We start from the raw sequence: 10,692 nt of genomic DNA, 5'->3' as shown, positions 1-10,692 counted from the left end.
CCTGTAATCCCAGCACTTTGGGAGGCCGAGACGGGCGGATCACGAGGTCAGGAGATCGAGACCATCCTGGCTAATACGGTGAAACCCCGTCTCTATTAAAACATACAAAAAAAAAAAAAAGAAGTTATACTTTCTACCAACTTCTGTAATTTTGTGACTGAATGAACTCTAGGTTCTAAACTCTGCGTTTTGCTTCACCAAAGAAAACTGAGATTCCTGGCATTCTTGCCTGGTTTGTTTGAGCTCTTGATAAGTTCATTTGGGTGGAAGAATGCATGGACCAGCCAAGGTCTACAAATCTTTCATATAGCCAACTCAAATTCTGTTTGTTTATAAGCAGAAGCATTCTTCTAAAATGTAGCCTATTGTTTTGAGTAAAATATTCTTAAAATTTATAAATATTTTCTATGGTTGATAGAATAGCTGTTAGATATCCCACAATAAATTATAGAACTAGAAAATATTTACTATTCAGGACTCAAACTATTGATATTGAAAGAATAATGTATAGTGAATATATTACTAAGGAAAGATGCTAGAAAATGGAAAAGGAGAAAATGGAATCTGCTACACCTGTCATGGTATTCATAATTTTTCACAAACCAAAATTAACCAATATAATTCTAATACCTAATACAATTTCTGGCACATTGCAAGTGTTCAACAACTATTTCTTGAGTGAATGAACAATATGATATGGAAATCTGCTTCATATGGACAAACAGTAAATTGGAAGATTGTGTTTCAACCTTGTGAGGGCATCTGTCATTTCAAACCCAATAAGATTCAAAATCAAACTTTTTAGCTTCTCTACAGACTCAGCTCAATTTCCCAATTTTTATTTTAATTTTTTTTGAGACAGGATCTTGCTCTGTTGCCCAGGTTGGAGTGCAGTGGTGCAATCACAGCTAACTGCAGCCTTCACCTCCCAGCCTCAGGCAACCCTACCACCTCAACCTCCCCAGTAACTGAGACTGCAAGTGGGCACCACCATGCCTAGATAATTTTTCTATTTTTTTGTAGAGACAGAGTCTCGCCAAGTTGCTAAGGCTGGTCTCAAATTCCTCAGCTCAAGTGATCCTCCCACCTTGGTCTCCCAAACCGCTGGTGTTACAGGCATGAGCGACTGTGCTCAGCCCCAGTATTCTTATTTTGGTTGTTGATACCATTATTTTGCCAGTTTTAATTACATCTGCAAAGTTCTTTTGCCATGTATGGTAATATATTCACAGGTTTCTGAAATGGGATGTGGACATCTTTGAGGGGCCATTATTCTGCCTACCACAGTGAGCATCCCGATTGAGGCCACAGGACGTAGGTGGTCTGGCTACCTCACTGCCGCCATCTCCCACAATGCCAGAGTGCCAGCAGGTCAGTGAGTAGAGTAGTTTCTGGTTTCAGCTACATTCTAGAATCCCTTATGTCTTGATTGTCATGTCCCTATTCATAAGCAAGGAAGAAGTCTTTATCACTTCTACTCCCAAGGCCCATCCACACTTCCGCTGACATGGCATTCACAGGTAAATCCATCCTCTTACATTGAGTTTATTCTCTGTCAAAGGTAAATAACATAAGGTTACTCCATTGCTTGAAATACTTTAATGCCTTCCCATTGTACTTGTTACAGTACTTAACAGGTCGGCATGACCTAGCTTTTGCATACCTCTCCAATCTCCTCTCATATGGGTTCCTTCCTTCCTTACTGCATTGCAGCCACATTGAGTTTCTTTAGCTCCTCAAATGCACCAAGTTGTGTGTGTGTGTGTGTATGTGTGTGTTGCTACATGGACCTCACATATAAAGATACACAGTAATGTTCTCTCTCTCTAAATTCACACACTTCATCTAGCTAATTCAGTTCTCAGTTTAAATGTCATTTCTATAGTGATACTTTTCTTGTGATATCAATTTAAGCCATGTTCCTTGCATTATTCTTTCCCATAGCACCCTGATGGTTTCATTTTTTTTTTTTTTGAGACGGAGTTTTGCTCTTGTTGCCCAGGCTGGAGTGCAATGGCACAATCTCAGCTCACTGCAACCTCCGCCTCCAGGGTTCAAGTGATTCTCCTGCCTTAGCCTCCCAAGTAACTGGGACTACAGGCGTGCACCACTACACTCAGCTAATTTTTTTGTTTTTTGTTTTTGCATTTTTAGTAGAGACCGGGTTTCACCGTGTTGAACAGGTTGATCTCGAACTCCTGACCTCAGGCGATCCGCCCATCTTGGCCTCCCAAAGTGCAGGGATTACGGGTATGAGCCACTGTGCCCCACCAAACATGCTTATTGGCCATATATATATATTTTTTGAGAGGGAGTCTCATTCTGTTGCCAGGCTGGAGTGCAGTGGCATGATCTTGGCTCACTGCAACCTCTGCCTCCCAGGTTCAAGCAATTCTCCTGCCTCAGCCTCCCAAGTACCTGGGACTGCAGGCACCCGCCCACCACACCCAGCTAATTTTCGTATTTTTAGTAGAGACGGGTTTCACCATGTTGGCCAGGCTGGTCTCAATCTCTTGACCTCATGATCCACCCACGTTGGCCCCCCAAAGTGCTGGGATTACAGTCGTGAGCCACCATGCCAAGCCTTTTTTTTTTTTTTTTTCTTTTTAAGATGGAATCTCACTGTGTTACCCAGGCTAGAGGGCAGCTGCATGATCTCAGCTCATTGCAACCTCCACCTCCCGGTTTCAAGTGGTTCTTACACCTCAGCCTCCCAAGTAGCTGGAACTACAGACATGCGCAACCATGTCCATCTAATTTTTTTTGTGTGTATATGTATATATATATTTATTTATTTAATAGAGATGGGGGTTTCACCATGTTGGCCAGGCTGGTCTTGAACTCCTGACTTCAGGTGATCCATCCACCTCGGCCTCCCAAAGTACTGGGATTACAGGTATGAGCCACGCCTGGTTTCTTTATTATTTTCACTTGTCAAATGTGTATGTATGTATATTTGTGTGTGTGCGTTTTTTAATGTTGTCCATACATACATTTTTTTTTCTTTTTTGCTCTGTTGCCCAGGTTAGAGTGCAGTGGTGTGATCTCAGCTTACTGCAACCTCTGCCTCCCAGGTTCAAGCAATTCTCCTATCTCAGCCTCTGGAGTAGCTGGGATTACAGGTGCACACCACCATGCCTGGCTAATTTTTGTACTTTTAGTAGAGGTGGGGTTTCACCATAGTGGTCAGGCTGGTCTCAAACTCCTGACCTCAGGTGATCCACCTGCCTCAGCCTCCGAAAGTGCTTGGATTACAGGAGTAAGCCACCGTGCCCGGCTGAAACATACATTTTTATGTTGTAGGTTTCCTTCAAAGGACTCCAAATTCTACAACAGCAGGAATGATGTACCTGGCACTTAGCATAGTCTGGCTTATATGGGCAGGCAATTATTTTGGATGAGTGAATTTCTATTGCCACAGTATAGGTTTTAATTCTTTTCAACAAAGATTATAAGCTCCTTAAAAGTGGAGATTGTCTAATTAAAGTTTGATCTTCCACAGCTCAGTAAGCAGTGTCTTTGACACAGAAGGTAGGTGTTCTAGAAATATTTATTCTATGAATCTTGGATTACTAACCCAGACTCTCTTTCTCTTCTAATTCACATAGCATATGTGATTGGTTAAAGTTCACAACTCATTCTTGGTAATGTCAGATACATTATTAGGCTTGTTGTCCAGTTTGGAAAAATCTCCAATAAGCTATTTATTTATTTAGACACAGGGTCTCTTTCTTTTGCCCAGGCTGGAGTGCAGTAGTGAGACCACAGCTTGCTGCATCCTATATCCTGATCCTCTAGCCTCAGCCTCCTGAATAGCTGGGACTACAGACACACATCACCCAATTGATTAAAAAAACTTTCTTTGTAGAGACAAGGTATCACCATCTTGCCCTGGCTGGTCTCAAACTTCTGGCCTTAATGGATTCTCCCACCTGGGCCTCCCAAAATTCTGGAATTACCTGGGAGAGCCACCACATCCGCTTCCAATAGATTATTTCATATATGACTTAAAGAGTTCAGGACCCATCAGATTTCTTTAAACTATAGTTTGTTGTGGATGTCCTCATCAAGTTCTGAGAAAAAAAATATAAATTTCTTTTTGGGGCAGGGCCCCGCAGCTCACGCCTGTTATTTCAGCACTTTGGGAGGCCTAGGCGGGAGGATTGCTTGAACCCAGGAGTTCAAGAACATCCTGGACACATGGTGAGACCCTGTCTCTGCAAACAAAACAAAACCCTACAGAAAACCTGGACGTGGTCGTGCATGCCTGTAGTCCTAGCTACTTGGGAGGTGGGAGGATTGCTGGAGCCCAGTAGTTGGAGGTTACAGTGAGAGTGAGCTATGATCATGCAACTCCACTCCAGCCTGGGTGACAGAGTGAAACCCTGTCTCTCAAAAACAAAACAAAACAAAACAAAAACAAACTTTTTTGGCTAGGTGTTGATAAATGCTAAATCTTTACAATTTTATACATCCATTAATTGGAATAATTTCCCACAGATTAGCTTCAGGTTCCCAAAATTTCAACCCTGCTTCTCTTCTACTATCCACATAGTTTTTGATGCTAGAACATTGGACACATTAAAATAACTTTAAGAGTTCTGGCCCTGCACCTTTGTTTTACAATGCTGGGTGGATCAGCACAATGGGCAATTGGAGTATTCTTAGAAGCCACTGGGACAGCTGGCAATATCTTAACTACACATGGAAGTGACTGTGGGTTATAAAAATATATCCCAGTAAATTCAAACCAAATGTATTCCTAACTCAACTTCCCTTTAGCTAAATTTCAAAAATGTTTGCTTGCCACTCCAACACTAGACAAAGAGAAACACGGTGGAGGAAAGTCACTAAGGACTAAAGATTGTGGTTTAAAATACATTACTTTTACAAATTTTACAAAAGCATAGGACAGTGTAAACATATTACTAGGGACCCCTCCAGGGACTTGGAAAGGGCTAGTGCAAATGAGGGCCCCTAAAGTTGAAGCCTCCTTAGCTTCACAGTAAATCTGCTTCAAAGTCTACGGCCATTTTAATTACTGAGTAAACTGTCAACTTTCAGAATCAGCTCCATATAGAGCCAGTGAATATGTTCATTACAGCTCCATTTGAGGCAGTTTTTTTTTTTTTTTTTTGAGATGGAGTCTGACTCTGTCCCCAGGCTGGAGTGCGATGGTGCGATCTGAGCTCATTGCAACCTCCGCCTCCTGGGTCCAAATGATTCTCCTGCCTCAGCCTCCTGAGTAGCTGGAATTACAGGTGTGTGCCACCATGCCCAGCTAATTTTCGTATTTTTAGTAGGGACGGGGTTTCACCACATTGGCCAGGATGGTCTCAATCTCTTGACCTTGTGATCCATCTGCCTTGGCCTCCCAACGTGCAGGGATTACGGGCGTGAGCCACCACGCGCCCTGCCTCTTTGGTCGCATAATTACTCTACACTCCTAAAAAGTATTGAGGACTCCAAAAAGCTTTTATGTGGATCATGTTTATCAACATTTACTATATTAAGAATTAAAACAAACGTAAAATATTCATTTAAAACAACAATAATAAACCTGATATATGTTAACATAAAATAAATAACTTTTTTTTTGAGACAGGGTCTGGCCATGTTGCCCAGGCTGATTTCGAACTCCTGGGCTCAGGTGATCTTCCCGCCTCGGCCTCCCAAAGTGCTGGGATTACAGGTGTGAGCTACTTCACTTGGCCTAATAACATATTTTTAATGAAAAATAACTATTTTCCAAACCAAAAGAATTTAGTGAGAAGAGTGGCATTATTTTACATTTCTGCAAATCTCCTCAGTGTCTGGGCTAATAGAAGATTCTCATATCCGCATCTGCGTTCAATCTGTTGCAATATCACAGACATATAGTCTCTGGAAGACCTCACTGTATTGTTACTAGAGTGAAAAAGGCAAATAAAGTCTTAGTATGAAAATAATTTTGACCTTATGGATTCCCTGACTATACTTTCAGAACCATTGATTTAGACATTATTATATCTACTTTTTAGTTGCCTCATGCTCCCAAAGTACCCTCTCTCTTTCTGTAGCTACGTAATCAACTTCACCTCCTGCCTTTAAGAGTCAAATGTTGGCCGGGCGCGGTGGCTCAAGCCTGTAATCCCAGCACTTTGGGAGGCCGCGACGGGCGGATCACGAGGTCAGGAGATCGAGACCATCCTGGCTAACACGGTGAAACCCAAAAACTACAAAAAACTAGCCGGGCGACGTGGCGGCTCCTGTAGTCCCAGCTACCCGGGAGGCTGAGGCAGGAGAATGGCGTGAACCCGGGAGGCGGAGCTTGCAGTGAGCTGAGATCCGGCCACAGCACTCCAGCCTGGGTGACAGAGTGAGACTCTGTCTCAGAAAAAAAAAAAAAAAAGAGTCAAATGTTAATTATTGCTATACTTTTTAGCGTACATGGAAAACTTTAGAAACCACAATTCTTAGTGAATAACAAGTCTTAGCAACTCATTTTTCTGTTTCACTGACAAGGGAAAAATTATCTCCTTCATTGTATTCTCCCTCATAGTACAGGGAGATATAAAGAAACCGTTGGTTTGGGGTTACTTTATAACTAAGGCAAATGTTAGACTAAGATCAAACGCAACATTGGGTGCCTTATATAAATTAATATTACTGGAAAATCTAATATTTACCAAGTCATTTCTGTGTGTGAGGCATGTGTTAAGTGCTTTACATACATTACCTCATTTTATTCTCACAAGCAGCTTACGAGATGGGTAGTACCGTCATTCCTATTTTACAGATGAGTAAAGGGATACGGAGACGTTGTTAACGCCTACTGTTACACACAAGACTGAGGCAGGATTTGAATTCAGATAACCTGACCCTATTCAGATAATAGAGCTCTCAGTCTATTATCTACTGATAAGGTATAAAGGTAGGAGATAGAGCAAGGTTAGTATAAAATGAGTGCTGAGATGTGAGAGGGAGTTTAGCAAAGCAAAAAGCCTTTAGGGACAAGACAGCTGAGATACCAAGACAGAATCTCTTATTTTCCACCCTAGAAAAATTCTGTTTTATTTTCTACACTCCCACGTTCCTCTTCTCAATTTTAAGATACTTTAGGCCGGGCGCGGTGGCTCAAGCCTGTAATCCCAGCACTTTGGGAGGCCGAGACGGGTGGATCACGAGGTCAGGAGATCGAGACCATCCTGGCTAACACGGTGAAACCTCGTCTCTACTAAAAAAAAATACAAAAAACTAGCCGGGCGTGGCGGCGGGCACCTGTAGTCCCAGCTACTCGGGAGGCTGAGGCAGGAGAATGGCGTAAACCCGGGAGGCGGAGCTTGCAGTGAGCTGAGATCCGGCCCCTGCGATCCAGCCTGGGCGACAGAGCGAGACTCCGTGTCAAAAAAAAAAAAAAAAAAAGATACTTTATTGCTGGTGGCCTCGTCGCTTAGGCCTGACGCGGGCCCTGAAATCAAACAGGCAAACTGAACAGGAGCGGGGAAACCCCGTGGTAACTACGGTAACGGTGGCGGGGCGAGAACCCTGCGCAGGCGCGTTACATCCCAGAGCCGCTTACCCACACCACCGCGGCCGGTCCCACCCACTCCTCTCAGCCTCAGACTCCACGGGCCGGCCACGGGTGGGGGCAGCAGGAGGCCCGGGCTTGGCGCCTGCGCAGTCGCCGGAGCGCTGGTGTGATCGAGCTCACGTAGCGAGGGCTGCAGTCGCCTCCTCCCTGGCGCTGCCGTCGCGGCCTAGAGGTTATAAAAGGGCTAACGGGCTCCCTCTGCTGCCCAGTTGTGCCGCCAGCGGGCTGAGGGCAGGAAGTAGCCGCTCGAGTGGAGGCGACAGGGGACTGAAGCGCGCTCCTCCCTCCTGTCCCACTTTCCAGGTATGACGCTCCCTCGACCCCGGAGACTGAGGCTGAGGCCACGGGGCAGCCGTGGACCTTCTTGGACGGCTGCGTCGATCCATTCCTCCCAGCTGTGGTGGGACTTCTGGGCCGGGGGTTCCCCAGGTTACCACAGCAGCCTCGGTACCTTCCCCTCGGGAGACTCGGCCCCTCTCCCTGCGCCACGCGACTCCCGGCGACCCTGCTCTTTCCTGCCCCCCTTGCCACCTCCGTCCTCGGTGCGCCTCGGACCGCTTGGGCTGCTGCAGCCTCAGTCCCCGCCCCAGGGACCAGGACTTTCTTGAATTTTCCTTCCCGGGGAGGAATCACCCTGTTGATTTTTTTTTTTTCCAAGTTCCCCTGCACCTGGTCCTCCCTAACGAGGCTAAGGGGAACGCGAACGCGGGGCGTGGGTTTTTGACCGCCACTGCCGCAGAAGGTTCGCATGTGGCGGTGGAGAGCGGATTTTAAGGCTTGGAGCTGAATCCGAAGCGCGCCAGGCATTTTTGCCCTATCGAAAGTCGCCGGGAGCTGGGGGGACCTCCCCAGAAAGTTCCGGCTGAACTCATCTGTTGCGCGCAGTGGTGCAGTATTAGCAGCCAGACGTAGCCCGGAGCGCCGAGTTTTGTGCTCCTAGCACCGAGGAAGTAGGCTCTCAGGTCACCTCGTCGCCAGGGAAGCTTCCTTCCCTCTTCTTCCCCACAACTTTTTTAAAAAAGAGATAAGAGCTCTTCTCTCAATCTCTGTCTCTGTGTCTCTCTGGCTCTCTCTCCCGAGAATTTGTTGCTTTTAAAAGTCCACATCAGTCCAACAAATTACATGGTTGTGTGAGGATTTTGAGTTGGATTACATGGCCGGCCCCCGATGTATGTTTCAATGGGGAGGAAGGATGGTATGATAACTATGAGTCTCTTTCTCCTAAATAATCTAATCTGTTGAATACAAATTCAATGTTTAGATGCTAACATCTTACGCGTTCCGGATTGAGTGAAGACTCTTTGAATTTTGCACTGTTTTCTTTAAAAAAGAGTTAAAAGAAGCAGCTAGATCCTCTTGTAGGAATTGATCTAAAAGACCAAAGAGACTTGCCAATTTCCACTTAACTGTTTCTGGTTTCTCCGAGAGCGGTGGTTCTTGGACTTTCCCTTGGAATGCACTCGGAGGGGATGAAATAGCCACTACGTGAAGGGGGGGAGGGGCAAAGACGTGGCAGCAGTGTTCTTTCATCAATTTTTTACTCTCTTTTTTTAAAGTTCTGGTTAGAAACGTATTTCTAGGTTTAGACGTAGCTTATGAATGAGGCTTGTCTTTTCCTAAAATAATCAGATGAAAAATTCAGTCTGCAAAGCAGGAACATTGGAAGTTAATTTAAACATTTTAAAGGGATTTTTTAAAATCAAGTTTCTATGGAGAAAATGGGTATCCTAAGAGGATGTATTCAAGAAGCTGAACGTGAACAACCTCAACTATATTTTATGTTGATTTGAAATGTGAATACACACCCTGTGATTTTTTTTTTAAGCTTGTGAGCGTAATTTAAGAATCTGAAACGTGAACTTCAAATTTTGCTTTTTTCTTTGTGTGGGAAACAGATTTTATCACTTACCTTTAATAAAAGTCATAGTCAGTTTTGGTTTTGGGACGTTGTGCCTTAAGTCCTGCCATTGTTTTTGATAGCTGATGGCAAATGCCTGTTAGATTTACATAGACTAACTAGGAAAAGGATCATTTCTCTTTTATGTATAGTGCTGTTTTTATTTACATTTTGAAATGAGTTTCATTTTGAAGTACTGAAAACCAGGACTTTGGTAGGAGGATAATTACATTCACCATTTTGTGTTTTGGTAACTTAGATGGTAAAACAGATGAAAAATGTGTACAACTTTTAATTATGCCAAAAAAAATTAGACAGTGCAAAAGACAATTAAAAGTTTTATATTGCCTGTGTGTTCTGGGTTGTTGCAGATGAATCTTGGCTTTTCGGCAAGCAGCCGTTAACTTTTTCTGTTACTGCAGAGGAAGTTGTATACTGAAAAGCAGTATTTTTCAGTAGGGCAATTAAGTTCAGACGGCATTTATTCCAGGGATGCAGCAAGAGCTGGGACAGCTATAAAGCTTGTGAGCCTTCCTTTCTGTGGAAGGAATGCTTTATTTTACTTAGTAACCAGTTATCAACTAGGATATAATTATTGCTCTTTGATTGACCTGTGAGATACATAATAGTGGTTCTCAAACTATTTTAAGGTCATGAAATCCTTTTAGAATCTGATGGAATCTGTGTTCCTAGGTCAGAAAATGCAAATACACCCTTCATGGAATGTTATATGTCACTTCCTGCTCCCCCACTCAAGTCCATCCATGAACTCTATTATAAGAACCCCTAAAAAGTAAGAGATGTGAAGCTACTCTTTAAGGGTATCTAGGTGCCTTGAGGCAGTATTGAATATTTCTGAAAATTGATTTGGGCATGTAAGTTTGACTGGACTCGTATATGTGGGTGACCCTAATACATTTTTGCCAAAAGGGTTTTAGCAAAAGTTAATAGGTTGTTAGAATTGTTAAACTGCTAAATTGTGTAGTCTGTGAAAGTATATCACATTGCATGCTCTCTCCTATATATGGTAACTTATCTTTGGTTTTCCATGATGAAAGTGGAACAGGCTTGGAAGTAAACAAAAATAAATTGCACAGGCTCTTGGCATTAAGCTTTATTGCTTTTCTTGCAGTGAGATCTTGAATCTTGTAATTAAACCATAATGTGTTGTGTGTGTATAAATATATGAATATATATAAAAAATCCAAATAAAATGAGTATA

At 43.5% G+C, this 10,692-nt stretch overlaps 2 protein-coding genes across 6 annotated transcripts in view; one reads left to right on the top strand and one right to left on the bottom strand.

The window, feature by feature from the left end:
- Nucleotides 1-1,329, bottom strand: part of NUDT13 (nudix (nucleoside diphosphate linked moiety X)-type motif 13) — a 39,836-nt gene extending 38,507 nt beyond the window's left edge. Inside the window, exon 1 of the mRNA XM_011927979.1 lies at nt 1,088-1,329. The gene's annotated coding sequence lies outside the window, so the exon portion shown is untranslated. The remainder of the gene's footprint in view (nt 1-1,087) is intronic.
- Nucleotides 1,330-7,557: 6,228 nt separating this feature from the next.
- Nucleotides 7,558-10,692, top strand: part of P4HA1 (prolyl 4-hydroxylase, alpha polypeptide I) — a 90,811-nt gene continuing 87,676 nt past the window's right edge. For 3 of the 5 annotated variants that reach the window (XM_011928041.1, XM_011928026.1, XM_011928017.1), the window contains exon 1: nt 7,558-7,876. The gene's annotated coding sequence lies outside the window, so the exon portion shown is untranslated. The remainder of the gene's footprint in view (nt 7,877-10,692) is intronic. The other 2 variants (XM_011928033.1, XM_011928047.1) reach the window with 2 other exon arrangements.

Source organism: Colobus angolensis, unplaced genomic scaffold (assembly GCF_000951035.1).
Source record: "Colobus angolensis palliatus isolate OR3802 unplaced genomic scaffold, Cang.pa_1.0 Scaffold12, whole genome shotgun sequence".
Taxonomy (NCBI): domain Eukaryota; kingdom Metazoa; phylum Chordata; class Mammalia; order Primates; family Cercopithecidae; genus Colobus; species Colobus angolensis.
This window is presented reverse-complemented; position numbering and strand designations above follow the sequence as displayed.